The sequence below is a fragment of the Leuciscus leuciscus genome (assembly GCF_965113295.1).
Source record: "Leuciscus leuciscus genome assembly, chromosome: 10".
Lineage (NCBI taxonomy): Eukaryota > Metazoa > Chordata > Actinopteri > Cypriniformes > Leuciscidae > Leuciscus > Leuciscus leuciscus.
This window is the reverse complement of record NC_138734.1, coordinates 1436399-1446638: the sequence shown is the minus strand read 5'-3', so window position 1 is coordinate 1446638 and position 10240 is coordinate 1436399.

Sequence of the window (10240 nt, the reverse complement as noted above, 5' to 3'; positions counted from 1 at the left end):
AAAACTGATTTTAAAAGTACATTTTCACATTCTTAAAAAAACAACACTGAACATTATAATAATTTACTTTGAAAGAACATAATTAAGTGTGAACTGAAAGTAATGTTTTTAGACACTTGATTGCATCTTATTGACAATTAAATGAAAATGTATTATAGTTTATATTAAATGCAATTAGCAAGGTGTTTTTTAGGACTTTTGTACATATTTATATGTAAATTCATAATTGCTTCTAGTCTTTGAAATAGGGTTAAAGTGTACTGTTGAATGCACTGACAAGCATTTATGGTAAACTTAATATACTTTGCTTTTCTATTAATACTTGTGTGTCATGTATTTGAATTGTATTTTGTTGCAATTTAGTACATTTAAAATATATTTACTGTAAATGTAATATTGAAGAACACACTACAGTTAAAGGTCCACTAAATAACTACATTCAAACAAAATTGCATGCATTTTGCAGAAGAGCATGGTTCTTTCTCATAACTTAAAGAAGAGATGGATATTATACTACTGCTCATAAAACATTTAGGCTTCAGAGATATAACCAGTTTAGATGGAAAGGATCTCAAGCTGACTAGCTGAAGACGCTACTGTAGTGTTATCAACCATAATGAAACGACCCTTCACAATAGATGCTTTACAGTACCTTACTCCCCTGTAGAGTAATAAAAACACATCAATTACAACATTTCAAATCGCTCAAATCTCGCCACACCGAAAAGCCAAGCTAATGTTGATTCTTGTTTTATTACGAGCTCTGTCTTGTTCTCTTTTCTCCAGCAGACTCTCTGCCAGACTTGTTTGTTTAAAACGAGTGATTCCCCGGAGAAACCACTGCGTCAGTGTACTTCTTTAAAGTCTGACTAAAGATTATTAAAACAAAGATACTTTAAAGTAAACTTTGTGTAAAGTAAAAGTGTGCTTCAATGTGTCATGAAAGAGTGCTCTTTAAGGCACCCTTAAGTAGCCCTTTATTTCATTAATACTCTGCAATACAATACACTCATTAAGGCTAAATATTATCAAAGCAATCTTTATGAAGAAAGATAAGATATATGGTAGTGAAACCACAGTGGTCCGCATTACCTCTCACGTGTTATCACTCTGATCTTTTGTCCTGTGATTTCTTACTCTCTCTTGGGCTTCCTCTAATGTGATGATATCTATGCCCTGTGAAAACTATTATCTCGGTGTTGCACAGCTAGGAGAGTGGATCATTAGTAATCAGTTTCTTCATGAAGAAAGAGCTCTGCTGATACCAGGATAGATGCAGGGTAAAGGGAAAGTCCACTGATTAGAGACAGTGGAAAAACACTCTGGTGTTGCAGTACTGAATCAGCCCACTAGGGCAGTACAGTAGCCGTGACTGGCGTATCTGTGAAGATGATGTAACGAGTCTGCAGTAAATCCACACCTAGTGCAAGTCTCATTATAAATCTGATGTCTGCGCCCTCAGCGGCCTGAGACGCTGCAAACTCTTCACCTCATAAATTAGACTTGAGATAAGTGGTTCAATACCTGCCCTCCTGCTTAGAGACTGTAAGATGGTGTTTAGCCTGTCTGAGCCACTCCACTGAATAGGCCCCACTGGCAAGAGTTTGATTTACAGAGATCTGTTAGAGAGTGCAGAAACGTCCTTAGTGAATGAGAAATACAACGGCTGCATCCAAAATCGCATACTTCCCCACTATATAGTAGGCGAAAAACAGTATTTGACAAAAGAAGTGTCTGAATTCACAGCACTCATAAAAGAGTAGGCAATAAGAACCCGGATGATCTACAGCTTCCGATGAGATTCTGAAGTGTGGATAAGATGGACACTTCACTGTCCCATGAGGCCACGGGAGAGGATTTGTGAATAGCCGCGTTTCCACTGTCGGGCCAGGGCCGGGCCGTGCTAGTGCGTGCCAGGGCCAGTCGCGTTTCCACTGTCACTTCCGGGGCTTGATCGGGGCTTACTCAGGGCCAACGGCCAGGATTTCTGGCCCGTCGAATACCTTGGGCCAGAGCGGGCCAGCTCGGGCTAGAGGAGTGGTTACGAACAGAGGTGGAGTTTACCTGAGTCGGGAGACGGCAGCGCCGGCTAATTCTGTCAGCATTAAAGACTTTTAAAATAATTTAACTCGCGTTCATGTTTGAATGCCTTGTGTTTGTGATGCAAAAGACTATGCGCGCTAACCATTATCATAGTAAACATAGTAAACGCTTGAAGAAATCAGACCAATCATAAAGGCTATCACAGTCATGTTTTTATTTTATCTGTCAGTAGCCTACGTCTCGTCTCTTTATACCGGACTATCATAAAATAAAGCAACTTTTTTTCGGGAGCTTCCTCTGTTTCTCTGACTGAAAATATCTGTATTGGAGTCGAGAGAGTGCTGCTAAAGCTCCTCAGGTCGTATTTTTGGTGGCATATATTTGTAGAAATGATCATTCTTTCTAAATGTGATGTAAATATGTCCTGTAACTACCAGATACACAGTAACAGACGCGACTGAATTAGTAAGTGTGTCCTCTTTCTTTTGTGAAATAGACCTAACGGTAATTTATTTCTGAGTGACTAATGTGCAATTTTGACATAAATTAATTCATTATGATCAATGTATCACTTTGTTGTATTTTAATTCAGCAATATGTAAACAGTTCACTTTAGAACAGCAACGTAGAGACGAGGTGAGTAGAATGAATTAACTTCTTTATTTTACACTACTTCACAAACTCATATCAACCATGACTACTCTACTTTTCCTTCCTCTCTTCTTCTCTCTTTTTCTTCTTCGCACTTGAACTCCCTAGTGCCCTCTAGTGCAATTACACAGAACACAACATTCCCCCCTTACATAAAGTCAGTAGGTGACTTATTCAGTATTTAACCCATAAGGCCGTATGTTTTAAGACATCAGCAATGCTATAGTAACACTTCTTAACATTCTGCATCACTGTAAGTCATTATTTAACCTCTTGATTAACCTAAGCAGTATTATTTAGAAATACCATTCTAAATACCAATCAAGTACCTTAACACCAAAGAACAAGTACATGTGGTTTCAACTTTTTTTTTTTCACAATCATTTTGTCTTTTGACTTAACTACTTTATGAAGTCTTTCATCCACACTGGTGGTTTAACAACTCTTTCACTCCTCCTGAGAGTGACTGGGTGATTTTGAGCAGGCAGATTGGATCCCTGAACAGTTTTTTCAGTTTGATCTGGGAATTTTGTCAGTCTCAGTCAATTCCATTTCTTTCCATCGCTAAGCACGAATGAACTTGGTCCGATCTTTTCACGAATCGACAAAGGTAAGGTATACTTAGGACTTCCTTTAGGAACATGACCTGGCTTTCTGACTCTTACTTGCTCCCCGACCTTGAAAGAAACAGGTTTGGCTCTCCTCTTACTGTCTGTGTATTTCTTACTTTTCTCCTGTCTTTCTTTGACAGCCTCTTGTACATCAGCACATTTGTCACTTTTCTCCCTCACAGGAAAAATGTCTACCTTCGTTCTCATTTTCCGGTTATGCAAAAGTTCAGATGGGGATACACCGGTAGTAGCATGAGGAGTAGCACGGTAACTCTGGAGAAACTCAACTACTGACGGTCTCCAAGCTTTTCTCATTTGTTCCGCCGATAAGATGCACTCTTTCAGTACTCTGTTCCAACGTTCAACTGCACCATTTCCTTGCGGGTGATACACACTTGTACGCAGGTGTTTGATACCACGTTCAGAAAGGAAATCCGAAAAAACTGAAGAAAGAAACTGAGGTCCATTGTCTGTAACCACAAACACAGGGTTTCCTTCTCGTGCAAACACAGAGTGTAAGAAAGACGTAACAACCTCAGTAGTGACATGTGAAGAAAAAGCAACTTCTGGCCACTTGCTGTAATAGTCCACCAAAGAAATTGCGAAACGACAACCTGATACAGCATGTTCGAAAGGTCCGACGATATCAAGACCCAGTTTTTTGCCAAGGTCCATCCGGCAAATCTACAGGCTGTAATGGAGCAGGAGCTGTCTTTGCAGATTTATCGTTGAGTTGACACGTAAGACAGGTTGAAATCACTGAGTTAACTAACGCATCCATTTTCGGCCACCAGTACAGTTCACGTAGCCTTTGTTTGGTTCTGACCAAACCTTGGTGTGTTTCATGAGCCAGCTTAACCAGGGTTGAACGAAGAGAAACAGGAACAACGACACGATGTTCACCTCGTATGATCAATCCGTTGTATACGGACAATTCATCCCGAATGAAAAAGAATGATGATAAAGCTGGGTCTACCTCCTTCTTGTTGTGTGGCCATCCATTCAGTATTTGCGTTCTAAGTAAACTCAGCTCAGAACAAGATTCGGAAGCCTTTGTGAAATCCTCCATGGATACTGAATGTAACCCTGCAAGGACTGCGGCAACCATTTCTGGTTCCTCAATGTGCTCAGTCGTCACCGGTAAGGGTATTCTTGACAAGCAATCTGCGGCCTGGTTTTGAGCACCAGGGCGGTATTCAATGTCATACGAAAAACACAGTAACCGAGCTGACCACCTGGCTACTCTCATTCCAGCACGTCCAATTCCTTTTGTAGCCAGCAAAGTAGTTAATGCTTTGTGGTCAGTACGTAACGTAAAGTGATGACCCCATAAGTACGGGCGCCATTTCTCTACAGCGAACACGCAAGCTAAAGCCTCTTTTTCCACTGTAGAGTATTTTCTCTCGGCCGCGCTAAGCGTACGTGAAGCAAAAGCGACAATGTGTTCTACACCATCTGCATGGAGTTGTGTCAGAACTCCCCCAAGGCCATAGTCCGAAGCATCAGTTGATACGATCGTAGGAAGAGAAGGGTCAAAAAGTGCAAGCACTGGGCTCTCCACCAGTATAGCTTTCAGTTTGTTAAAGCATCGGTCTGCTTCTGCAGTCCATTCAAACAAAGTTTCAGGAGCATTTCTCAAAAGAGCACGTAATGGTTCCACCTCCGTGGCAAAGTTTGGGAAGAATTTACTGTACCACGAGATCAATCCAAGGAACGAACGAAGAGAAGATAAATCATGTGGAGTAGGAGCATCGACTATAGCTTCGATGTGAGCAGTATCTGGTAAGATTCCTTCTTTTGAGATCACATGACCCAGGAATTTGAGGGAGGTCTTGTTGAATGTGCATTTCTGCATGTTCAGTGTCAACCCAGCATCTGCCAATTTCTGAATGACAGTGTGAAGGGTTTTGTCATGTTCAATCTGTGAAGCGGCGTAAACTATTATATCGTCCAAATAGTTTCTTACACCTGGAACACCTTTTAGAACCGTCTCCATCATTTTCTGGAAAGCTGAAGGAGCAGAAGCTAATCCGTAAGGAACACGACGAAATCTGAAAAGGCCCTCATGCGTAATGAAGGCAGTTAAGTCCCGGCTGTCAGCATGTAAGGGTAGTTGATGGTACGCGCATGTTAAATCAATAGTCGAAAATACAGCTGCACCCCTCAACTCACTCAACAGCTCGTCCATATGAGGTAATGGGTGTTTGTCAACTATCAGTGCTTTGTTCGGTTCACGAAGATCAACACAAAGTCAAATTTTTCCTCCTTTCTTTGTAGTGACTACTATTGGCGAAACCCAGGAAGAAGCATCAATTCGCTCGATAATACCTTGATTCAGCAGAGATTGTAGTTCCTCTGAAACTGCAGTACGTACAGAAAAGGGAAGTCGACGGAGTTTTTGTTGAACTGGTACTGCATTATCACGAGCTTTGACCTTGTGCACGAAGCCTTTCACACACCCCACGGGCTCAGTATTTGCAACACTGTGAACTGAAGCAGAAGCAGTAGAAACAGTAACAGTACAGTCATGGTTAATTGTACATTCCATGCCTAATAAGGCAGATCCGTTTTTCACAACGTAGAGTGGAACGGTAGCAGACACTCCATGCAATGACACATTAGCTATAAGACATCCTAGGACTGGAATGTGTCCTCTCATGTACGTGACCAATTGGACACTCGGCGCAGACAGTGGAGATGTACTGAAATAATGCCTGTACACAGTCTCTGGCAAAATCGAAACTACAGAGCCTGTATCCACAACAAACTCGGTCTCCATAGACTGCCCTGTGTCAGTAGAAATCTGCACACAACACTTAATCCTGTCATCAAATTTTTCACAGTTCATACTGCATATTTGTACTTCGGGCAGAACTGCGCGAACGGATGATGTCGAACGGCATACTTTCGCAAAATGTCCTGTTTTGCCACATGAATTGCATTTAGCTTTAGATGCTGGACAATCAGATGAGTTGGCCAAGTGCTTATTAGAGCCGCATCTGTAGCAAGCACGCTGTGACGCCGTGTGTTTACTCGGTTTAATTTTAGGTCTATCTTGTGAAGTCGCTTGGTAATGAGAAGTCTTTGAACTCACCGCCTGTACCGGAGCAGTATCTCTAAGTAGATTCACGTTGTGCAACGCATGCTCAATCTGGCACGCAACAGTAACAGCAGCCTCCAACGAAGCGGGCTGATCCAGTAGAAGTTTCTCGCGCACCGTTGTAGCGTACGCTTTCTCGATGAGCTGATCCCGAATCATTTCATCCTCTACTGTACCATAAGCACAATCAACTGCCAATTCTCGTAAGGCTGAAGTGTATTGCGCAATCGTTTCATCCGCGCGTTGAGCTCTCTGTCTGAACTGGTGACGTGCAACAACCACGTTGACTTTCGGAATGAAATGCGCTTCCAACGCGGACATTGCGTCATCATAAGTCGTACCCGTATTCTGCAAAGTGTAGAAAATACGTTGTCCTTCTGTCCCCAAGCAATGTAAAAGAACTGCGCGTCTTCGAGCCGCCGTCCAGGAATCTCCTGACGCGTTAATAGCCAGCATGTAGTTCTCGAAGATTCTTTTCCACGTGCAGAAGGGTATCGGTGGATCAGAAGCACATGGCAGAAACGGAGCAGGTGTGGGAAGACTCGCCATCGTCGCCAATTGTTGTATTTTAATTCAGCAATATGTAAACAGTTTACTTTAGAACAGCAACGTAGAGACGAGGTGAGTAGAATGAATTAACTTCTTTATTTTACACTACTTCACAAACTCATATCAACCATGACTACTCTACTTTTCCTTCCTCTCTTCTTCTCTCTTTTTCTTCTTCGCACTTGAACTCCCTAGTGCCCTCTAGTGCAATTACACAGAACACAACACACTTTTTATTGTAAACCTGTGATAAAACATCGATGCTTGGGTTTTAAATATTCAAGTAAACAAAAATGCCAGCAAACGGCCGCTTTTATCATGTTTGTTTTCAACGCTGTTTCCAGTGATTTCTGATTAGTTTTCTGATAAAACTTCCATTTGTTGGTGAATGGGTTAGTGTGACGTTGTTCCAGAGAGGCGTGTTACGGGCGTGTTTTAGTGAAGCGCTGTGGAGCTTCTGGCCCGACAGTGGAAACGCAGGCCCGGTGCTATTAGCCCGGCACGGCCCGTTTAAAGCCCTGGCTCGCACTGGCCCGACAGTGGAAACGCGGCTATTGACAGTCAAGCAACACAACTGATGCTGGAAGGTCACATGATAATGACATCATGACTAATGTACGTCCAGTACATATGCTTAATGCTAATGCCAGCCTAATGCTTTTGATTGCTCATCGTTCACTCAGCACGGACGTGTTATTTTGATTAAAACTAAAGTGTTTATGTAAGTAAAACATGAACTGTTACCTGATGTATACACAGTTCAAGAAGTTCCATGAACGTAAACATCCAAAGCGCGCGCCGGAATACTGAATGGAATTGTCTTTCAGGTCTTGCGCTTGTACGGACGAATTATGGGACTTATCCCACAAAATTATGTAAAAACGTCTGTCTTGGCGAGTATCCTAGTAAACAAAGTCGGCTATATCCAAAGGCGTGTCTAGGGGGAGGCTGGGGGAGGCGTCGGTGCGTTCGGTCTTAAAGGGGCAGTAGTCTAATAAACCTGCTGCTGTGTTTTAATGTTAAAGCCCATGTTGCAGGTTAACCACCACTGTCGATTAATGGGTACATAAATCACTCAAGATATGTATATCATTTTTAAAATGTCTCAAAAATGGTCTTAAAGACCAGTTTTTTACGTTTTTGGTATTAACGTTGTTCTGAATTCGCCATGTTTAGCATAATAACGGAGATGCGCACAGAATCAGCGCTGTATGTCAGTGACTACGTTTACATGCTGTCAAATATCGGGTTATGGTCGGGTTAAGGTCACTATTTGGGTTTCTGAAACATTCGGAATAACCCGTTTACATGCGTGAGTAGAGAGAGTTACTCCTGTATACATGGAATTTGTAATCAATTGGCAATATCCCGATGTAAACGGCGATGCACTGTTGGCGTCTGGACGTACGGACAATGTTAAGACGCAATGTGCGTCATTTCCGATTCTTCTTCCTGTATCCAAAGGCAACAACAACAGCAGCAGCACGTGGATAATGAATAGTTCGGGGCAGATAGCGATCGCCTTTGTTTGCGATTTCCTCCTCGCTCCAAAAGTGTGGTGCTGTGCTGCGTCTCGCCATGTTTACCTCTACTTCTGGATTACTTCCGGTATACTGCACGCAGGTTTTTGTATGCGCCGTCTCTACTCAAAAGACCAAGATTCCTTGCGAATAGAACGTGCGCAGAACACAAATCAATGACTACGTTTACATGCAGCCAATAACCCGTTCAAAACCGGGATATTAGCAATAACCCGGTCGCGCACGGCCATGTAAACACCGGCAAAAACCCGGATATGCTCATATCCCGGTTTTTAAAAACCCGGATATTATACCTGGGGTACCCCCTTTCTAACCCGAATATTTGGTCATGTAAACGCGTATCGGCATATCCCCATCAAAAGGGACATTGATTTGTGTTCTGCGCATGTTCTATTCGCAAGGAATCTTGGTCTTTTGAGTAGGGACGCCGCATACAGAAACCCGTGTGCAGTATACCGGAAGTAAACAAGAAGTAGAGGTAAACATGGCGAGACGCAGCACAGCACCACACTTTTGGAGCGAGGAGGAAAGCGCAAACAAAGGCGATCGCTATCTGCCCTGAACTATTCATTATCCGCGTGCTGCTGCTGTTGTTGTTGTCTTTGGATACAGGAAAAAGAATCGGAAATGACGCATATTGCGTCTTAAGGAAGTCCGTACGTCCAGACGCTAACCGTGCGTCGCCGTTTACATCGGGATATTGTAAATTCCATGTATACAGGAGTAACTCTCTCTGCTCACGCATGTAAACGCGTTATTCCGAATGTTTCAGAAACCCAAATAGTGACCTTAACCCGACCATAACCCGGATATTGGCTGCATGTAAACGTAGTCAATGTTCCTTTTTATGGGGATATGCCGATACGCGTTTACATGACCAAATATTCGGGTTAGAAAAGGGGTACCCCAGGGATAATATCCGGGTTTTTAAAAACCGGGATATGAGCATATCCGGGTTTTTGCCGGTGTTTACATGGCCGTGCGCGACCGGGTGATTGCTAATATCCCGGTTTTGAACGGGTTATTGGCTGCATGTAAACGTAGTCACTGAATAGTGCGCAACAAGCGCAGTTGCGGAGCCTACGCTGATTTAGTAGACTGAGAATAAGCGTAGCGCCATAGAGTTGCATCAGCCGTTCTGACTGGAAAGTTTGCAGGATTGCTTGCATTATAAGGACATTGTACGAGTAACGGACAAGTAAGTCCAGTGTTATTTGAATATTAATGTTATAGTGCAAGAGTATTTGTTGTAGATAGTGTTTCTAAGTTTATTCGTCTATATTAAAGCGGCCGATTTACCGCACGTGAATTGCACGCTGTTTTATATGCCGTCAATCCTTTGAAGTTTAAATAGCGATCGTTATAACTTGTATAAGGAAGCAAATACTTCATGTTGAGTTTTTCATTTATATCTACAATGTAATGTTGATTATTATTTCTTTCATTGTTTTAGAAAAACTTGCACATGTCCATCTATGTTGATGCCAAAGCAATCATTAAAAGGCTATCATCTATCCATGACTCTGAGTTCTCTGACAAGAACACTGTGGCGGTCAGTGCACATTGATCCAGCTAAATTCAAAATTGTAACAAACGTTTTTTTTTTACGCAATTCGGTGATGACGTCACGTTGGGGAGAAGTGGAGGAAAGGTAGCCTCAGCCTGTATTAGAACTATGGAGAATGAGTGGAGAGTTGGTGAAGTGTCCTGGTGAGTTGCTATCATTTAGCAACGCAGCAATGAGC